General features: G+C 40.9%; 1 long non-coding RNA gene across 2 annotated transcripts; it reads left to right on the top strand.

Annotated features, from left to right (window-relative positions):
• The first annotated feature begins 4,624 nt into the window (after positions 1-4,624).
• LOC116054607 lies at positions 4,625-10,934 on the top strand. 2 transcript variants are annotated; one of them, XR_004896059.1, is made up of 6 exons: positions 4,625-4,723; positions 5,663-5,860; positions 6,468-6,635; positions 6,773-6,837; positions 8,393-8,488; positions 10,678-10,934. It is a non-coding gene; the product is annotated as an uncharacterized LOC116054607 (long non-coding RNA). The 2 variants fall into 2 exon arrangements; XR_004106106.2 differs by lacking the exon at positions 6,773-6,837.
• Positions 10,935-14,509: the final 3,575 nt, after the last annotated feature.

Raw genomic sequence — 14,509 nt, 5'->3', positions numbered from 1 at the left:
CAATGAAAAGGGAACTCCCTGCTGAGCTCAACGATACCTCACACAAGACTCTACGTTATACAGTTCATTACCTGTGAAAGGGGCGTGGCTAAATTAAAGGGGGCAGGTCAAACCATCACCAATTAAAAAGGAACTCTCTTCTGAGTTCAATGATACCTCACACAAGACTCTACCTTAGATGGGTCAGCATTTACGAAAGGGGGCGTGGCTTAAGCATAGGGGGCGGGCCAAACCATCACCAATGAAGAAGGAACTCTCTGCTGAGTTCAATGACACCTCACACAAGACTCTACCTTAAACGGTTCAAATGTTATGAAAGGGGCGTGGCCTGAGTAAGTGGGCATGGTTAAAGTATAGCGGGCGGCTCAGTATCACATGCATACATCGCGTGTCAGTGACCTTTTTTGGAGCAATACCTCCGCAATATCCTCCAGATTGAGGCAAAATGGGTTACAGTATGCAGTGGAGGGATATATTCAAAATATAAAAATACGCAATGAAGGAGACACGACTACTATCGAGGCTAATGCTTACCGGTCTCAAGCGAAATCTGAGAAACCCCATGACCTGTACCTCAAATGTGGGATTGGGGAACTCAGGGGTAGGTTTTCCGTTCAAAAAATGCTACATGAAAGATAAAAACAAAATTATTTAAAGTTGCTTGTTGGGGCGCTATGTTCGACTTTGTTGTAAACTGACGAAAAATAAAGTTGGGGAGCTCAAAGACCCAACACAACAGCAGCTAATGTAGCTAGCGTTAGCTAACATGTTAACTAATGTTGGCTAAAGCTAAAGGGCTCGTTAAACTTAGCTTAGAGAGTAGGTTAACATTCTGGCAATGATATCCATGGTAATCATAACTTTGGTCCAATTTGTGTTCTTGCCTCTAGTTAGTAGATCTAGACAACACGGTAACTAGTTAGCTGTTAGCCTTACCTTTGAGCAGACGTATTTATGCTTCGTAATGTTCGATACATTTAACTGGGAGTGGGGCCGTCCACACTGTTTTATCCATTGTAGGCACCGCTCACATTGTGTTTTCGGCTTTGGGAATGGAAAGAACACAACTCCTCCAGACAATCTCTCGGGGTATCTAGTGTCCGATTTACAAACGCCGTGGGCGCACCGCTTCACCATCTTGCTTGGAGTCAATGTTTGTCAGACCTGCTCACGTAGTAACGGTTGCTATGATGTGTGATTGGACAATGGCCGTTTTGGGGGAGGGGCCGGCGAGAGGTTAATTGGACAATGTACACTCGAGTTACACGCACTTCCTGTTTCAATGGCGAAACGCACAAAATGGCCGCCCCGCCACGGCCACGCCCTATGACGAAAAGTTTTTCTTTTAACAACTTTTCATCTTTAACGTCTTAAGATGGTACAGACCAAATTTGAAGTTGATCGGATGAAATCTCTAGGAGGAGTTCGTTAAAGTACGACATGTGGAAATGGCCAAAATCGCACTAATTTCGAACATTGTACAACAGTGCCCTAAACGACATCATGCTAAACGACGTCATGCTATACCCTAAACCTGTTGGGTTTAGGGTATAGCTCCAATGACGTTTTTTTGTACTTCTTGACATGTTACATATGTGTACCAAGTTTCATGAGTCTACGTTAAACGTACTGCAGGGGCTCAATTTTTCTAACTTTGTAGGGGGTGCTAGCGAGCCATTTTTGTGCGCCTATTCCCGAAACCCTTAAAATACGTAAAGTTTCACCAGACTTGATGCGAGCGCCACTTTTGGTGAGTTTTTGAATATGTTAAGCCCCCCAAAAAGCCAATTCATTTGCCCTAATAATAATTCCTTCAGTTTCAATAGGGCCTTCGCCGCTGTCGGCGCTCGGGCCCTAATAAATGCAGGTCTCAGGTCTATGAATGTGATTAGTTGCAGCGACAGACACAATGCAAACAGATGTTCTGCTATTTGTAGGCTGAGAAAGTGCATATCCAGAACAAATATTACAGTACATACAAACAAATCTTCCTGGTAGAATTTCCAACCCAAAGTGTGTCAAAGGGTCAAATGTGTCATGAAAGAATGTACAGTGAGTATGATGGGATTACATTTAATAAATTAAACTGGGTCAGGGTAAAAGCTTTCAGTACAGTAAAATCTGAGAAGACAATAGCGAGATATCTGTACTCTACTTATGTCGTTATATTAATCTATGCACGCCATTCATTATTGTGTTGTATTGTCAGAGTGCCCGATAAACATTCTTCCTGAAAAAAAAGTTATTTTTGCCCTGACTGTAACCTGGAGAGGAGGAGGAGGAGGAAATAGAGCAAAGTGGAGAGAGAAAAGAGAGAGAGAGAGAGAGAGAGAGGACATAGTGATCTCAGTTTAAGTGCAGAGTAGAGCCCTGTGCGGGACTCTGCAACATGTGTGTTACACTCCCGCCCGCTCCCACAATGTGTACTTCCACTCCCGCCCGCACCCGCAAAACTCTGCCCAGCAAACATGCGACGTCAGGTAGACGTTCAGATAATGTCTTTATGACGTCCATCAGTTCAGACCCACTTTTGTACGTCTGTGGACGTGCAAAAGAGGTTCAAAATTTGAACGTCTGACTAGGACCCTGGTTTGAACGTCTGGGGACGTGCGGAACTGGTTCGGTATCTGAACGTCTGACTAGGACCCACTATAGACGTCTGTGGACGTGCAAAACTGGTTCAATATCTGAACGTCTGACTAGGGACTCTTTTGGACGTCTTTGGACGTGCAAAACCGGATCAAAATCTGAACGTCTGACTAGGGACTCTTTTGGACGTCTGTGGACGTGCAAAACCGGATCAAAATCTGAACGTCTGACTAGGGACTCTTTTGGACGTCTGTGGACGTGCAAAACCGGATCAAAATCTGAACGTCTGACTAGGGACTCTTTTGGATGTCTGTGGACGTGCAAAACCGGTTCAGTATCTGAACGTCTCACTAGGACCACCTATGGACGTCTGTAGACGTGGGAATCAGGCTCAATATCTGAAAGTCCAACTAGGGACTATTTTGGACGTCTGTGGACGTGCAAAACTGGTTCAATATCTGAACGTCTGACTAGGACCCACTATGGACGTCTGTGGACGTGCAAAACTGGTTAAATATCTGAACGTCTGACTAGGACCCACTATGGACGTCTGTGGACGTGCAAAACTGGTTCAATATCTGAACGTCCGACTAGGGACTCTTCTGAACGTCTGTAGACGTGCATAACTGGTTCTATATCTGAACGTCTGACTAGGACCACCTATGGACGTCTGTAGACGTGGGAATCAGGCTCAATATGTGAACGTCCAACTAGGTCCTGTTTTGGACGTCTGTAGACGTGCAAAACTGGTTCAATATCTGAACGTCTGACTAGGACCCCCTATGGACGTCTGTAGACGTGGGAATCAGGCTCAATATCTGTGGACGTGCAAAACTGGTTCAATATCTGAATGTTTGACTAGGGACCCTTTCCGACGTCTGTGGACGTGTTTGGCTTTCAAAAGGTAAAAAAATGTATATTACTTCAGACAAAATTAGCAAATATTTCATATTTCATTCAAAAAATTTCATCTGACTCTTCCAACATCATCATCGATTTTTCAAAATTGAGTCCAACTACACCAGTTTCTGCACTGGGGTGAAATAAATCAAAAGACTTCAAATGATGCTGTCATATTTTGTGCATGTTTTGGGTCATAGAGATGATTACCCAGCAAAAAGAGGGTAACAAGCAAAACCTAGAACAGATTGTTTTGGTGGGAATGTGCAAGAAAATTGGTATAGCAATCAGGGGTCTACATCCTCCTTTTGATGTTACCAGCCCCAGAGATAGATATACACTCTGCAGCCAGATACCGTAAAACCGCCATAGCATTTGTAAGACCAGAATTTGAGATAAAATATGCAACAAGAACATCAGATCTTTCAGTATTCTCAGCATAACTTTTAAAAAAAAAAGTCATTGAGGGTGTAGGCTACTCGCTCAGCTTTAAAAAACTTGCAAACAGGTAACTTAAGGGAGAGACATGACATAATTATGCTTTACAAAATTGATAAGGTTGGAACGATGTTATATTTGTTTGGGTATACCAGCTCATGTGGGAATGGTGGAGCTTGCAGACAAATATACAAGAGCACAAAATATTTCAATATACAGAAAAGTAGGAAAATCAGAAGCTAAATCCATACTAAAGACAGACGTTATTGTGGCAGGAACAAAGGAATAGAGGATACGAAGGGGTATAGATGCAGAAAGGCAACCATCATTGCAAGATTAAGGGCACAGTGGACTAAACAAAACTCTGCATCTTCAGGCAAGCATATACTGGTTTATGTGATAATTGTAACCTGATCAGCAGAGCATGTTGTGAATAAATATGATAGAGGAAAATTGAGGACATGGGAGAGACTTTCAGTCTAAAAAAAATATCAAATAAATAGTCAGGCCATAAAATAATTAAATATTTATTTGAGTTTCTGAGAGCTACCAAGCTAGATAAAAGAATTCATTTTTTTCTCCATATAATGACTGAATGATAAGATGATTCAATGAATGAAGCCAGAGATCATTCATAACCTGAGGGGGGCGGTAATGCGCTAGAACAGTTTGTGACCGCCATTAAAAAAATCAAAGAAGAAGTCACACTGCAACTTCACCTGGAAAAGTATCCTGCCGATGAAAGGGCCTGCTGACACGGGGAGAGAGATAGACTCCCAACCAAACCCGAAAACAGGTAACGTTAAGTAATGAAACCATCACCACTAATATGTTATTCAGTTAAGTTTAGATGACAGGAAGTGAATTATGTCACATATGCCCCGTAATACCTTGAAATACTTCTTAAATGGCGGCATTTTGCGCGCATTTTGTGTTAGCCAATGTTGGAAGCACTAGCAATCGTTTTCACCAGCTGAAAGCCATGCATTTGCACGAATGTGAACAATCTACCATATTTTCCCTCTGGTGCTCCGAAATGCTCCTAACATAACAACAGATAGTGCGCTAACGTCAGTTGTTTGAGTGTAAACTGCAGAGATATAGCCTACACATACAGCAATAGCTAGCTAGCTAGGGCTAACGCGCTAACATGCTAACGTCAGTTGAGTGTCATAGATAGAGCTATCACAGTTTAGAAACTGGTCAAAAATTAATACCAGGAGGCAGAGAAACATTGTGCCATGAATGAACAATCTATGGAAGGATTGAAGTCCACAAATCAGCAACATTCACCATGGATTCACTGTAGTAACACTAACCGGAACCATGGTATTGTTGCAGAAATAGTCAAAGTACTACACAATTTTCCAGCACTTCAAAACTCTATTACCATATTTAAATGCTATTTTTAACGTGATGACCAAAACATTATTTGTCCATCCTTCAAAGATTGTCTCCATTTATAAAAAGTAAAAGTTTCAAGATGTAGGAAAACTTATTTAAAAATAAAATAAACCACTAAATTATAATTTAATCAGTGCTGCAGAGGAGCGCTTATTAGCTATATCCATTCCCTAATATACATACAGTCTTGACTCGTTTTGATTTGAATTAATATTAAGACATGAATGATAATAATTAAAGTTAATAGTCCGAGTGAAATCTTAGAGCATATGTCTTTATTTCCATGAACCTGCATTTTAACTGTAAATTAACTCAATGTTTTGTTTTTCAGACTCTGGACATTCAAATGTAAACCAAGCCAGCCAGTCGAGGGGTGCTGGGCCCAGTCACCAGTCCGGCCACAGTGATGGATCCCTGCACAGCAACCAGTACCGACACAGAAAGCGGTCCAGGCACAGTGACAGGTCCCAGCAAAGCAAACTGTACCGACACAAGAAGCAGTCCAGGCACAGCGATTTGTCTAAAGACGGTATTCCTCCGAATGCAATTCAGTGGCAAGAGTGTAAATGTTCTAAAGTAGCGGCCATGTTATAGTGCATATTTTGCAAAACAACTGGTTTTGTGTTAACATTCTGAGCTTCATCATGATTGACCACTCAATTTATTCTCTATCAATTATCATCATGGCCAAGAGTAGATAGATCTCTTTTTACTGACTGCTGAACTTAATGAATCATATGGGCACACAACTTGCTACAAGAACTATATCCACTATTATGAACAACAAAGTAATATTTGACAAATTTTGTCTATTAGATTATGAAAGTGTTAAAACGCCAATCTCAAGATACTCTGGGGGGTCTTTGTCAGAGCAGAGTAATAGGTCCTCTGCATATGAATCCAGTACAGTGCCTCGTAGGGAAACAGACTTAAGATTTCCAATGGCCATTTAGTAAGTACCAAAGTGTTGGAGCTGGTTAAAAAAACAGAAAAAACACTAAAGATCAATTGAAAAGGAAATGGTTTAACTTTGTACATCTGTATAAGGATAACAGTAGTATAATTTTCCTATTGGCTCCTTGTCAGCAGTTTAGACTGACAGAAACTTTTACATATGTGGTCTTTTTTGTTTTCAGAGTTTCAGAAAAAAGTTTTAACTAAATTGGTGGATATCCACATGGAGGTCAGAAGGCTGGGGAAAAAGCGAGCCTCCCCTGTCATCCGCCCATATAGAGCTACTGGAGACGATGGAGTTTGAGAGAGAGGAGGAACGCCTCAAGGACAAGCAAGCCTTTGAGTCCCTGGTATGATTTGCAAGACACAATCTGGAAGTGATATAATTTTATGCTCTGTTTTATTTATTAATATTCTGTGGTATATCAGTGAAACTTGTTGTAGGCTATTTTTCTAACATGACAGAAATAATACCCCCTCTTTGAAGGTGATGCAACTTGCAAGAATTGGAGGGAAAGATTTAAGGGATTGTGTCTACAAAATTCTTGACAGGTATTTAACAGGATATATAACAGGAAAAATAAATAAATTTAAAAAGTCCACATGGGATTTGTTTTGATGTGCTGGATTTAACCCATCATTGAACTTCCACCTACCAATGAAACAAATTCTAGCCAATCAGATGCAAAGTAGGGCGGGTCTTTGCCGAAATGTGAGAGTGCGGTACCGGCTTGGTCTCCGTGGTAACGCGGCTAGGAGCATGTAGATACAGGCAGCTTTAGTTGAGAAAGTAGTTAAAACAAATGGCGCTGGGCATGAATAGAGGACAAGAGGAAACGGGAGGCTGTTCAGCACTTGGTGCCTCAAATTGAGGGAGTCCGGTGTTTGCTTCTGCAGCGCATGTTCAAGGAAGACCCTGTACGGCAGCAGCGGTAAGAAAGTGCTGCTAGTCACAAAGCTTCGGTCCGTGCACGCTGTCATACGAGTAAGTTACTGGCAACGACCGCTACCGCTGCGACTGCTCCTTCACTGACCGACCGTGATACAAACTATACGTGTGTGCACGTTCATAGAGGAACACGGTTTGTCATTAACGATGGCCACTGTGTAAAAGCGATCTGAAGCCCAAACTGCCCTGATGCTGTATTTACGTCCCAGAGTTTAGACGTCTAGCTATATGAAAAGATAAACAATGCGACGTTTTTAATAAATGTAAATAAAGCAGCTAATATCAACATGGACAAAATCATGAATGTACTAATTCTCTTTTTTGATTTTGAAGTTTAGTTTTCACAATGATTCATTGTAGGATTATGATATTATTGCAATATGTAAATGTGTACTCTATTTAACATATGGTTGGAAGAAGTAAAAATTGATCCAAAACTTTTTAGATTTTAAAAATTGACTTTTATTATTGTGTAATGTCAGAAGGACAACTGTTTTGCCAGTCAAATTAACTTTAATGAGTGCATACTGAAATATTACACTGTTAGTTGGCAAAAAATGCATCTCAAAATGCATCAGATTGATGCTTTAAAATATGGAATATTTAAAATTTTCTTCCGGGGGAGCATGCCCCCGGACCCCCCTACAGGGGTAATACCCTTCTCATCTTTTTCCACCCCTGACCCGTTTTCATGCCTGCAACTTACTATACATTTTATTCACCAGGCCACTGTCTGAAACAAGTAAGCTGTGAAAAAAAAGGAAGAGGTCCAGAACTGAATTGACTGGCATTTTTATATTTCATAAAAGGGCAAATTGATAAAAAATATAAAAATTTAAGTGAGCCTCCACTGTCATCCCCCCATATAGAGCAGCTAGAGATGGAGGAGATTATAAATGCAATTTAATTATCTGAAATGTAATCATGAGACCGCATAAAAACTTGACATGGAAGGTAAAGAGGAGGGTTCTACAGGTGCAGGGAAAGTATGTCATTGTAGCTATCAAATGGTCACCTCTCAAAGGTTTGTTTAATCGATTCCAGAAAACAGTTCCAAAACCACATCTCTTTAGTCCACTTTTGGCACTCTCACCCATGCTATAGTTCTGTAGATTACCACACGCATGTAAATTCTAAATGGTGAATTTGTTTCTTCAGGCTCTTTACCAACCGGCTAATGGCAAAATTCAATATGAAGGGAAAGAAGCAGAAACTGCCTCCTGGAGAAGACTACGACTTTTGAAGCAATTCAAGGTACACAGCATTTCCCCCCCATGTCATTTAAGTTTGAAGTATCAAACAAAAATGTTTGCTACAGAAAACTAGAATTCCCATTCTATTTAACAAAAACATCTTCTATAAACTTGATAGAATTAAAAACGCCTTATATGGTTTGATATAGTTTATGTTCAAAATGTTCCATTACAAATTAAACAAGCTTCTCCCTCTTTTTATTTAATTTCAAAACCTGTATATACATTTTACTGGAGGATCTGCAGGGAAAACAAATGATTCAATTATACGTGTACGTGATTTAAAGCACCCATATTCTGCTCATTTTCAGGTTCATAATTGTATTTTAAGGTTGTACCAGAATAGGTTTACATGGTTTAATTTTCAAAAACCACCATATTTTTGTTGTACTGCACCGCTCTCTCTCACTGCTGCAGATCCTCTTTTCAGCTGGTCTCTGTTTTAGCTACAGAGTGAGACCTCTTTTCTTCTTCTTCTTCTGTACTATCTTTGATTGCACTGCACATGCCCAGTAGCTCAGATGTAGATCATGTCAGCTAGCTAGCTCCATAGACAGTAAAAGAAAGGCTGTTTCTACAACTTAGGTCAGTTACAAGGCAGGATTAGCTGGGAGACTTCTAAATGAGGGCGCACATGGAAGTAGTTCTTTTGTAGATTATGGTGAACTTGTGTGTGTTGTAGCAGTGCTTTGCTATTGAGAACGAGGTAGCATGCTAGCGTTAGCATTAGCTACAAGCTAATGGTTGCGGTTAGCCAGCTCGTTTCGGCTTGTGACGTCACAAGCCGTGCAGATGTTGAAGGCAGGACACATTCAGAAACTGTATCTCACTCTAAACGGCATGGATGGATTTTTTTCAAAGTTTGTATGTGTGTGGAAGCACCACAGACACAAAAGAACACCCCAAATCCCAGAAAGTGTTTTCATAATATGGGCACTTTAATATTATCTCATATAAAAAGGGCCACTGTCTATTAGGGCTGTCAAAATTGCTCAAAAATGACATTCGAATATTCACTCTAAAAAAACACATAATATTCGAACATCTGGTTGCGCATTTTGTCAATGACGCGCATTACGTCAATAACAGGACAAATTTAATACAAAGAGACATAACTACTTGTATAGGTAGTCTATTTAAGTTTAAACATATTTGACAACATATTACTACGTTATGTAATATTATACTACACAAAAACAAGTAAATCAAATGATGGCCAAGACCACAGACCTCACGCTCGCTCACTCGAGCACTTTCTCTCTCTCGCCCTCACGCTCTGCGCAATGTGCAGCTGTGCGCATAATGGTTTAAAATGAACAACAATAAACACATTTTGAGTGCTGATCAAGAGTTTTGTGCAAGCAATTTAAGGTCGCGACTATTGTCCCAAATATAGCAGGCTTCATTCAGTGATTGAAACAAATATTATTAACATTAATTGAAGTTTCACAGTAGCCTATATAGAACCGACATTGAACGCTCCGAGCGAGCTGTGCTGTGGTAAACATGGAGCTTTTCCTTGACATGAAACGGTAAATAATCAAACCAGTGGAAGCAGTGCATTTAACCTTTATTCATGCATATCGCTTGCATACAACTTTATCTCGCGGCTCAACTATTTTACCTCCTACCGACCAAAATCCAAAGTACTTCCAGACATGGCTTTTTAGATTTTGGGGGGTTAAAATCGCTTTCTCTGATGCGGTCTCTGACGCTGTGCCAGACAGTGGGACTCCTGTGACCTGTCCCTGAACACTCAGGCGCGCCCACTCGCAAAGCAGACAGCCAGACAGCCTCTGCTACCCCGAGCGGGTTTTTTTTTTCAAAAAAATTTTTTTTTATTCGAATATTAATTTTCACCTTCGAAATTCATTTTTTAAAAACTATTTGAATATATATTCGAATTTAGAATATTCGTTGACAGCCCTAATGTCTATAGCAGTCTTACACCTTCCTAACATACAGCAATGCAAGTTTACAGAAACCATCTTCAGTCAAATGTATGGTGCCATATACCACACCAGTTACCATGTGCAGTATTATTGCCACTTAATTGATATTTGACAGGAGGAATAAGGAACTTCAAACCTGGATGTTTTCACATAATATTGTATGTGAACCTGCATACTGCAATGTAACTGGTTTTCTTTACATATTTATATTTGTTTTGTTTTTGTTCAACTCTTGCAGCTGCAGTCATGAAATGGGATAAAGAAGCTACAGAGGCTACGGTCAAGCATCATGCAGCAGGACATCTCAAACATGCACCAAGGAAGAAGGGAGGTGGAGGGTATACAGGGGTGGAAAGTAACTAGGAATTTTGCACGAGTACTATAAAGGCTATTTTATGGTTCTGTGGAGGCTCCATGCAAAACTTTCTCCGTAGCCTACGTAAGTGGCCTGATATTTATACTTGTGCGCTGGTGTGTGCGTCGAGCCGGCGTGTGTGTGGGGAGTGTGTGATAGAGCGAGGGAGAAAGTGAGAGAGTGAAGGCGATTATTTTCAGAGTGAGTAGTGACTCTAGAGTCATAGTGAGAGAAACAAATTGTCTCCCCTGTGTTTTCTGACCACAGTGGGAAATCTGGATCAGGAAAAGTTAACCCTCTCCTTGATTTCATGTTGTTGGAGAAGGAGAACCAGGAAATGAGTCTGGGACTTTATATCTGTCTCCCCCTTCCCATCTTAGTCTGGAGTAATTTGTTTTTTGTTCATTTGGCAGTACACTGTAACCATTAGAATTGTTTTATTTATCAGCCTGTTAATATTTTGCTGAAAACCTCATTACAGATGGAAAAAAATATTGTCATTTCAAACAATTTTTTAGTTTTGTTGTCCTTTTTAATAGATCAGATGTCACTTATTTCCAGTTGTAAATAAGGCTATTAAAATGTCTTTGCATGTCTTGGACAGATGCATCAAAGGGATAGGTATTCATTAATTATTTACAATTTTAAAGCAGTAGTTCTGCACACTGCTTTTACTATATGACTAGTGTGAGTTTTATTGAATACCATGTGGTCATCCAACCTTGGAACAGTAGCCTACCTGAAGGTTTGATGATCAAAACATGGTTTAATAAAGCTAATAGTAAGCCAGCATTGAACTCTTGTGTCATTAACAATTTTAATAATGCAGTTCGTTTGGTACATCTGAAATCGGTCCAAGAAATGCATCATAACTTGTATGAATGTCCTTTAAGTGACGTTGAAAACACGTTAGAAATGATGTCTTAGAAACGTTAATTTAGAACCCTGTAAAGATGTCAGTTGGACGTCAATAATTAACATTTAAAAGACGTTTACAAAAGACGTCTAATGAACGTTCAATATTTACGTCAATGGTTAACGTTAAAAAGACGTCGCAAAAACTTTCATTCTGGCTCCTCAGTGGACGTCTTTTTAACGTTCACTTTTTATGTCACTTGGACGTCAATGGTTAACGTTAAATAGACGTCTAAAAAAGACGTCGCAAAAACTTTCATTCTGGCTCCTCAGTGGACGTCTTTATAACGTTCGCTTTTTATGTCACTTGGACGTCAAAAGGGAACGTTAAAAAGACGTCGCAAAAACTTTCATTCTGGCTCCTCAGTGGACATCTTTATAACGTTCGCTTTTTATGTCACTTGGACGTCAAAAGGGAACGTTAAAAAGACGTCGCAAAAACTTTCATTCTGGCTCCTCAGTGGACGTCTTTTTAACGTTCACTTTTTATGTCACTTGGACGTCAATGGTTAACGTTAAAAAGACGTCTAAAAAAGACGTCGCAAAAACTTTCATTCTGGCTCCTCAGCGGACGTCTTCTGAACGTACGACGAAGACGTTAAATTGACGTCTTTTGGACGTGTCGTTGCTCAGTGGGTGAGAATTTATGCCCGCACAATAATAGAGATACATTGACGTTGTGTCTTCTCCCGTCCCGCATGAGAAAACACGTCATTTTATAGGTTAATAGGGAGAAGATGAAGGCAAAGAAGGCAGGTGCTTGCTGCTGTTAGACGGGGAGGAAGGAGCAGAAGGATAGGGAGAGAGGGGGAGGAAGGGGCCGAGGATGAGGGAGAGAGGAGAGGGAGAGAGGGGGAGGAAGGAGCCGAGGATGAGGGAGCGAGCGGACGGTGGACGGAGCCTTGGCTCGGAGCTCCCCCGTCCTGGGAGGCTCCCAGCGGGACCCAATCCCAATGCAGCCCTCTAGTGCAGAGTCCGGGAATCCAGGATTACTGCAGGAGCTATGCCAAAGATTTAATTTCAGTCTTTTAATGGGGGAGATAAAGGAGAGAGGGAGGGGGTGTAAGGCAAGGAGAGAGAGATGGTGGCATATCTCTCCACATCTCCACATACTGTTCAGCTGACACTGATATCTGCAATGAGAAAGGAGGGAACACTTTGTGTTCTTGCCAGCAATTTCTTATTTTTCAGGTCAGTCAGCAACACCAAAGGCATTATTCAAAATCAGACTTTAATTTTGGAAAAAAAAAATTTTCTCTGTCAGCAGAGAAAAAAAATCATTGGATCTCACCTGGAAGTGTCATCCTGTCTGAAGCTTGTTAGCCAAAATGTGAGAACAGATTCTACACTTAGCATGTCACAAAATCAGGATTTTGTGCTCAGTTCTGCACACAATAATCTTTCCCTGCACTCTTAAATCGTGAGTTTCAGTCTGATAAGAGCTTCAATGACAAACGCTTATGTCATTTATACAACTATATTATAGGTGTACATCTTTGCACGTATCTAATGAGGGCGTACTGATGACCTGAACATCCATGTGGTCCAGACCTCAACTCTACAGCTCATTACAGCCATTAGTGGCCACTGCGGTCAATTGAAATCACTCAGCATCTGTCACATCACTTCAACTTGTACATATTAATTAAATGATTACCAAAATAGGTTGTTGATCGACTATCGATTAATCAACTAATCGCTTCAGGTGTGTTGTGCTTGTGTGCTACACTAAGGATGCTAATTAAAAAACTAAATCTGACCGATAGCCGACCCTCGTTAACTGATCATTAATCATTAACTGACAAGCAGGCAACTGAGTCCTAGTTCACCGGTCCGGGAGGCTCAGACATACCTCCTTGTTCCGTGGACAGCTGCAGACTTGTAACTGTCACGCAGCCATGATGTTGCGTGCCATGTCGTGGACACCTTCCGCAATGGCAAAAACACAACTTGCTAGTGCAAACAAAGTTAACTAGTTTAGTCAGGAACACTCTTATCATAGATTTAACCATTTATTGCAACAAATGGAAATACAGTTATACTTGGTGATGAAGGCTTTGTTCTGATGATGCTCCCTGGATCAGCCAAGCCGCATGCTAAGATGACACAGGGAGCACGCTGCTGAGACCCCCCCCCTGCACACAAGAGTAGGCCCAATTCAAGACATCAAAACAATTTCAGAAATAGATGACACCCAAAACCAGGAAGGTGGAGGTTGGGGTGGTTGATTGTATAGCCCAGCGGTTCCCAAACTTTTTTTCTTGCGCACCCCCTTCTATGTCCCAACCGGGTTGGCGCACCCCCAATCCCCACTTCAAAAAAAACCGCAACAAAGCTTTGTTTTATCGCCATATAAAGACTCATGTTTAATCATGCGCAAATAACCAGAACACGCATGACAATAACAACATCAACAAAGTTTCAATATGATGCAACAAAGCTACCAATAGCTTCCACTTTTAAGAGGACAAGTGACAGACACAGGCTCAGTAACAGAAAGCACAGTTATTTTCAGCCGCGTAAAAGAAACATTGCAGCAATAGGCTAAGCCTATTAAATGACCGTGGAGCTAGCATCATCATCATCATAACACAACGGTTATGGAAATTAGAACGACAGTACATTGAATTAAATTGCACAGGAATCACGTCCAACTTTTTTGCCTCTTTCTCTCCAATCATACACTCCACCATCTCTTCGGCCGCTGGCAAACACACGTCTTCGGCAATTGTGTGCGGCAGCCCCTTTCTCCCTACTCTGTAACTGAGCAGATATGAAGCCCGTAATGCATCTTTCGTAG

The sequence above is a fragment of the Sander lucioperca genome, chromosome 20 (assembly GCF_008315115.2).
Source record: "Sander lucioperca isolate FBNREF2018 chromosome 20, SLUC_FBN_1.2, whole genome shotgun sequence".
In the NCBI taxonomy this organism is placed as follows: Eukaryota; Metazoa; Chordata; class Actinopteri; order Perciformes; family Percidae; genus Sander; species Sander lucioperca.
This window is presented reverse-complemented; position numbering and strand designations above follow the sequence as displayed.